This window comes from Balaenoptera musculus, chromosome 16 (assembly GCF_009873245.2).
Source record: "Balaenoptera musculus isolate JJ_BM4_2016_0621 chromosome 16, mBalMus1.pri.v3, whole genome shotgun sequence".
NCBI lineage: Eukaryota > Metazoa > Chordata > Mammalia > Artiodactyla > Balaenopteridae > Balaenoptera > Balaenoptera musculus.
In genome coordinates, this window is record NC_045800.1 from 77,545,049 (window position 1) to 77,552,752 (window position 7,704).

A 7,704-nucleotide genomic window follows, 5' to 3' on the forward strand; every position below is an offset into this window, starting at 1 on the left:
ACAACTGCACCATTCCATTCAATTTTTTTTTTCTTATCTCATAGGGTCTTAATAACCCTAAGAACTAGGTGCTGTTGTTTCCCCTATTGCGTAGTTAAGGAAACAGAATAAGAGAAGTTGAGTAGCTAGCTGAAGTTCATGGAGCTAGTAAATTGTGAAGCAGGTATGTGAACCATTTATATGTCAAAACAGGTAGGTTATATTGCTGCACAAAATAAAACCCAAAATTTCAGTGACTTAGAACAACAAACGTTTATTTCTCTTTCATGCTGTATGTCCATTATGGGCTGATAGCAGGGGCTTTCTCATCACATTTTTTCAAGGATCCAGGCTCATGGAGCAACTACTGTCTCTAAGTTTACCATCTTATAATAAAGAGGCAGGAAATATTGAAACAACAATTAAATTCTCCAGTCCAAAATGAACCAAGTCAACTCACTGCCCACAGCTTATCACATGACCCATTACTGACTCACAAAGAGGTCAGGAAGTGCAATCCAGAAAGCTGGAAACATTTGGGGAAAAGCACTAACAACTATCATAATTCATATTTATCCAGAGCCTGTAGCAGTGCTCTTTCCACTATACAGTGTCAGACATAATAATCGCTCCATAAAGCATCTGAGTCTTGTATAGCATAAAAAAATTATTCCTTTTGTAGACTATTGATTACTTTGACCTGAAATAAATAGACTGCCTGATATATCTCCAGCAATGATGGGTTTATTTGGGATCAGCAGAGAATTGCGATTCAGGGTCTGCAACCATGGTGAGCTATGAGCAAGTTTACCCACAGCAAGGAGAGGAGAAAGTTGGGAGAGCTATAGTAAACAAAGGGTCCATGATTTTTGGCTGAGTCCTTGCCAGGAAAGAAGAGGAGTCTTTCTTCTTCCTTTTGGGCTCTGCTAGCCTCACAGGCTTGAGAGCTCCCCCTTCTAATCTCCTGATTCTACTTAACTGAGGTTTCTGTTTATTAATTGTTTATAATTTTAATATATGCAATATTACAATAATTTTCTGGTCTTCATTGCATATAAATAATAACCTCTCAACATAAAGATCTAATTGTGTCAATTATTTTCTTCTTCTTTTTTTTCTTTTTCCCCTTAAACTTTACTTTTTAATTTTTTTCAGAGAAATCATTCCAAAAATATTGGTATCAACTGTATTAGGTTTGTATTGCCATATAACAGATTATCACAAACCTAGTGGTCTACAAAGATGCACACTATCTCACAGCTTCCATGTGTCAGGAGTCTGGGCATGGCTTAGCTGGGACTTCTACATAGTGTCTCACAAGACTGCAATCAAGATGATGGCCAGGATGTGTTCTCAGCTGGAGGCTTGAATGGGGAAGAATTCTCTTCCAAGCTCAATAAGATTACTGGCAGAACTCACTTTGTTGACACTGTAGGATGGAGGGCCCTGGCTTTTTGCAGACTGTTGCCTTAGGGCTTCCCTTAAGTTCTACACTGTGCCCATAGTTTCCTGCCATATGTCCCTCTACATAGGTAGTTCAGAACATAACACCTTGCTTCTTCAATTTGAGCAATAGAGTCTCTCACCAGATTCTTATATAATGTATACAGATTCTTATGTAATGTAATAAAATCATGGGAGTGGGGATTTCCCTGGTGGCACAGTGGTTAAGAATCCGCCTGTCAATGCAGGGGACATAGGTTCGATCCCTGGTCTGGGAAGATCCCACATGCGGTGGAGCAACTAACCCCATGCATCTCAACTACTGAGTCTGAGCTCTAGAGCCTGTGAGCCACAACTACTGAGCCCATGGCCGCAACTACTGAAGCCCACACTCTCTAGGGCCCGCGTGCCACAACTACTGAGCCCGCATGCTGCAACTACGGAAGCCTGCGCGCCTAGTGCCCGTGCTCCACAAGAGAAGCCACCGCAATGAGAAGCCCACACACCGCTATGAAGAGTAGCCCCCGCTCACCACAACTATAGAAAGCCCGCGCAGAGCAATGAAGACCCAACACAGCCAAATAAGTAAATAAATAAAATCATGGGAGTGATATTCCATCACCTGTGTCATATAATAGGTTAGAATCAAGTCACAGATTCCACTGTGTAGATTACACTAAATTGGGAGGGGGGACACCAGGGAGCAGGAATTATTGGGGATCACCTTACGGTGTGTCCATCAAATCAACAACATAGAATATGGAAAACTGGTTCTTTGTATGATAATATCTGGTCTGCCCAAGTCATCTTTGACTTATACTTTATAGATCTCTGTTGTTGTACCCCTGTTCCTTATATAAATTAACTCTTTATGAGCTAATTACCTCTTACTTAGCAATATCTATAAATAATCATAATTAAGCCCAAAATGTCTTAGTCTTTGAATTAGTCTTTAAAGAATATCTCTTCCCCTCTCTCTCTGTCTCTCTCTTTCTCTGTCTCTATCCCTAACTCTCTGAGAATCAAGGACACATATTACCTTAACATTTAATGATCTTTATTTTAAAAAATCATTAGTGGTACTTCTGATTTCAGCTCTAACATGTAAAGTTCTTAGAAGTCATCACTCCTTGCACAGGAAAGAGTTGGACAATGAATTTTCATGTACCTATCAAAGAAATGAGGTTGCAGGGCAAATGGCCATCCCCAAATCTGGAGAGACAGGGGCACCCAGAGAGATGTAGCTGAGATCTGCTTACCTGGGAGCAGGAGCCACTGGAGCCGTAAATTGGTTGGAGCACATAAATGGTGATTTTGATAAATTGCTGGAAGCCACTGTGTACTAGCATGAGAGTGAGAGACTCCTGGGGGGGGTCTCAGACTGTGGGCCAAGGTATCATGGTTTTCCCTTCAAGAATCACAGCAGGTTCTCATGGTGAATATTCAAGAAAGTTCAACTTGTGGCTCTAGCAAGGGGGAGGGAAAGAGTAATTATTATAACGCATACCTGAATCCTTCTTCACAAAGGCCTACTCTCCAGGGTAAAAAACTTTTGTAGAACATTATCCCACTATTCCTTTCACTTTAGCCTCTCTGTCACTTAAGGAAGGAAATAAAATAGTCAGTGGGAGAATAGGGCACCAACGAAATAGATTAGGAACCCTGTAGCATGGGAAGGGAAGAGAGGGCAGTGAGGGGAAAAGTAAACTGACTCGAGAAATACTTTTGAAGTTTACAGCATGCAAGATCAGATAGGTAATAAAAACAGAGAGATGGAAACTCTAGGAAAGTATGAACAGGTAATGGTAGAAATTAAAAAAAATAACCTAACAAGAAAAATGAAAGATACTTTCCACTGGCTCATCAGTAGACTTGGCAGGGCCAAGGAAAGAATCAGTGAACTGCAGTGTAGGTCAATAGAAACTTCCCAAACATACATGCAAAGAGAAAAAGAGAATGCAGGGAAAAAAACAACCAACAGCAGAACAGAACATTCAAGAACTGTAGGATATTTTCAAAAACTGTAATATAGGTGTGATTGTAATACCGGAGGAAAGAAAATCTTGAAGGAAGTCTGAGGAGAGGGAAAGCTTAACTATAGAGGGAAAAGAATAAGAAATTAAGTGACCATCTTGTCAGCAACAATGCACACAAAAGGAGAATGGGATGAAATACACGTATTAAAAGAAAAAAAACAGGGAAATTGTTCTTAAAAACTGAAAGCGAAGTAGTGACTTTCTTAGACAAACAAAAACTGAGGGAATTCATCAGCAGCAGACCTCCCTTCAATAAACGTTAAAAGTTTCTCCAGTGGAATGGAAATGATATAGGTAATATAATAGGATTTGGATTTACACAAAGAAAAGAAGTGCAACAAAAAGGAATAAATGAAGGTGAAATAAAATATTTTTCTTATCTTTAATTTATCTAAAATACATATTTTTGTTTAAAGCAATAAAAGTAATAATGTATCAGGTGATTATAGCATATGGATAAGTTAAATGATTGACAGTCATGTCCTAAAGGATGTGAAGGAGGAATTGGGAATATTCTGCTATAATAGGCCAGCACTGCACAGAAAGCAGTATGTGTTATTTGAAGGAGGGCTTGTGTTAGTCCATCTGTGATCATTCCAACCAGCAGATTATTTTTTTTTTTTTAGAAATTCACGTTCTTTTATTTATTTATTTATTTATTTATGACTGTGTTGGGTCTTCGTTTCTGTGCGAGGGCTTTCTCTAGTTGTGGCAAGTGGGGACCACTCTTCATCGCGGTGCGCGGGCCTCTCACCATCGCGGCCTCTCTTGTTGTGGAGCACCGGCTCCAGACGCGCAGGCTCAGTAATTGTGGCTCACGGGCCCAGTTGCTCCGTGGCATGTGGGATCTTCCCAGACCAGGGCTCGAACCCGTGTCCCCTGCACTGGCAGGCAGATTCTCAACCACTGCGCCACCAGGGAAGCCCTGGAGATTATTTTAAAGTATAATTGATACACGAAGAGAGGAGGTAAAAATGAAATATATAAGTACTCAATTAGGCCCAGATAAGGGAGAAAAAAGATACAGAAAAATTCAGTGGATAGGAAATAGTTAAAATATGGTAGCTATCAATCCAACAATATCAAAGATATCTTTAAATATGAATGATAAACATATAGCAATTAAAAGATAGAGGTTATCAGAGTAGATAGGGAACAAGGCCCAACCATATGTTGTGTACAAAAAAAAAAAAACCCCTTTAAATATATAGTTTAAAAGTAAGGGTACACTGGGACTTCCCTGGTGGTCCAGTGGTTAAGACTCTGCACTCCTAATGCAGGGGCCCAGGGTTCGATCCCTGGTCAGGGAACTAGATCCTGCATGCTGCAATGACAATCTTGCATGCAGCAACAAAGATCCCACATGTCTCAACTAAGACCCAGTGAAGCCAAATAAATAAATAAATAAATTTAAATAAATAAATAAGTAAAAGTAAGGGTACACCATACTATCACCAAGTGAAGGAAAGCTGGAGTGGCTATATTAATTTCAGACAAATCAGACTTCAGAACACAAAAGATTATTAGCATTAAAGAGAGGCATTACATAATAGTAAAGGAGTCAGTGTCATTAGATTCCAAATATATATGCACGTAATAGCAGAATGTCAAAATACATGAGAGAAAAACTCATATTACTGAAAGGAGAAATAGATAATTCCAACTACTATAATTGGAGACTTCAGTATCCTCTGTCAGTAATAATAGATCAAACAGACAGTAAATATGTAGAGTAAATACGTAGAAGACTTGAAAAACACTGTCAATGAACTTTAATTGACATTTGTAGAATATTCCATCCAACAAGAGCAGAATATACATTCTTCTCACACTTGCATGGAACATTCACCAGTATAGACACACAGCATCCTGGGTCATAAAACACACCTTAACCAAAAAGATATTGCTGCAATTTATGTCAAAGAGTGTCCTGCCTGTGTTTTCCTCTAAGAGTTTTTATAGTATCTGGTCTTACATTTAGGTCTTTAATCCATTTTGAGTTAATTTTTGTGTATGGTGTTAGAGAATGTTCTAATTTCATTCTTATACATGTAGCTGTCCAGTAGCAACACAGATTGAAGGGACTGTCTTTTCTCCATTGTATATTTTTGCCTCCTTTGTTTTGGATTAATTGACCATAGGTGCATGGGTTTATTTCTGGGCTTTCTATCCTGTTCCATTGATCTATATTTCTGTTTTTGTGCCAGTACCATACTGTTTGATTATTGATGCTTTGTAGTATAGTCTGAAGTCAGGGAGCCTGATTCCTCCAGCTCCGTGTTTCTTTCTCAAGATTGCTTTGGCTATTTGGGGTCTTTTGTGTTTCCATACAAATTGCAAAATTTTTTGTTCCAGTTCTATGAAAAGTGCCATTGGTAGTTTGATAGGGATTGCATTGAATCTGTAGATTGCCTTGGGTAGTATAGTCATTTTGACAGTATTGATTATTTCAATCCAAGAACATGGTATATCTTTCCATCTGTTTGTGTCATCTTTGATTTCTTTCATCAGCATCTTAACAGTTTTTGGAGTACAAGTCTTTTGTCTCATTAGGTAGGTTTATTCCTAGGTATGTTATTCTTTTTGATGCTATGGTAAATTGGATTGTTTCCTTAATTTCCCTTTCTGATCTTCTGCTGCTAGTGTATAGAAAAGCAATATCTTTTTGGATCTGCCTCTTAGAATAATGGAAATAAAAACAAAAATAAACAAATGGGACCTAATTAAGCTTCAAAGATTTTTCACAGGGAAGGAAACCATAAACAAGACAAAAAGACAACCCATATAATGGGAGAAAATATTTGCTAATGATGCAACTGACAAGGGATTAATCCCCAAAATGTACAAACAGCTCATACAGCTCAATATGAAAAAAACAAACAATCCAATCAAAAACTGGGCAGAAGTTCTAAATAGACATTTCTCCAAAGATGACATACAGATGGCCAAAAGGCACATGAAAAGATGTTCAACATCGCTAATTATTAGAGAAATGCAAATCAAAACTAAAACGAGGTATCACCTCACACCAGTCAGAATGGCCATCATCAAAAAAAATCTACAATAAATGCTGGAGAGGGTGTGGAGAAAAGTGAACCCTCGTATACTGTTGGCGGGAATGTAAATTGGTGCAGCCACTATAGAGAACAGTATGGAGGTTCCTTAAAAAGCTAAAAATAGAGCTACCATATGATCCTACAATCCAACTCCTGGGCATATATCCACTGAAAACTCTAATTTGAAAAAATACATACACCCCAATGTTCATTGCAGCACTATTTACAATAGCCAAGACATGGAAGCAACCTAAATGTCCATTGACAGATGATTGGATAAAGATGTGGGGTGTGTGTGTGTGTATATATATATATATATATATATATATATATATATATATATACACACACACACACACACACACACACACACACACAATGGAATATTACTCAGCCATAAAAAAGAACAAAATAATGCCATTTGTAGCAACATGGATGGACCTAGAGATTATCATACTAAGTAATTCAGACAGAAAAAGACAAATAGCATATGATATCACTTATATGTTGAATCTAAAAAATGATAAAAAATGAACTTATTTACAAAATGGAAACAGACTCATAGACATAGAAAACAAACTTATGGTTACCAAAGGGGAAAGGTGGGGGGAGGGATAAATTAGGAATTTGGAAATAACATTTACATATACACTCTACTAGTTATAAAATAGATAAATAACAAGGACCTACAGTATAACACAGGGAACTATACTCAATATTTTGTAATAACCTATTTGGGAAAAGAATCTGAAAATGAATATATATATTATATATCATATATATTATATATATATAAATGAATCACTTTGCTGTCACTTGAAACTAACACAACATTGTAAATCAACTGTACTTCAATAAATAAATAAAACACACCTTAACCAATGAAATAATGGAAATCATGAAACATTCTTACTGTATAATGAAATTATACTAGAAATCAATAACAGAAAGATAGCTGCCAAATTCTAAAATTGTGGAATAAACAATGTCTAACACATGGATCAAAGACTAAGTCTCAAGAGAAAGATAAAAATATATTGAACTAAATGAAAGTGAAAGTGCAGCTTTGACATTTGTTAAGCAAAAACAGTGCTTAGATGGAAATTCATAGCATTAAGTATGTTAAAAATTGTTATAATCTAAAATTAATAACTTAGCTTACATCTTAGGAAACTAGAGAAAGAAGATCA

At 37.2% G+C, this 7,704-nt stretch overlaps 1 non-coding gene across 1 annotated transcript; it reads left to right on the forward strand.

Annotated features, from left to right (window-relative positions):
• The first annotated feature begins 4,695 nt into the window (after positions 1–4,695).
• Positions 4,696–4,768, forward strand: TRNAR-CCU. Its single transcript has one exon. It is a non-coding gene; the product is annotated as a tRNA-Arg (tRNA).
• The last annotated feature ends 2,936 nt before the right edge of the window (positions 4,769–7,704 follow it).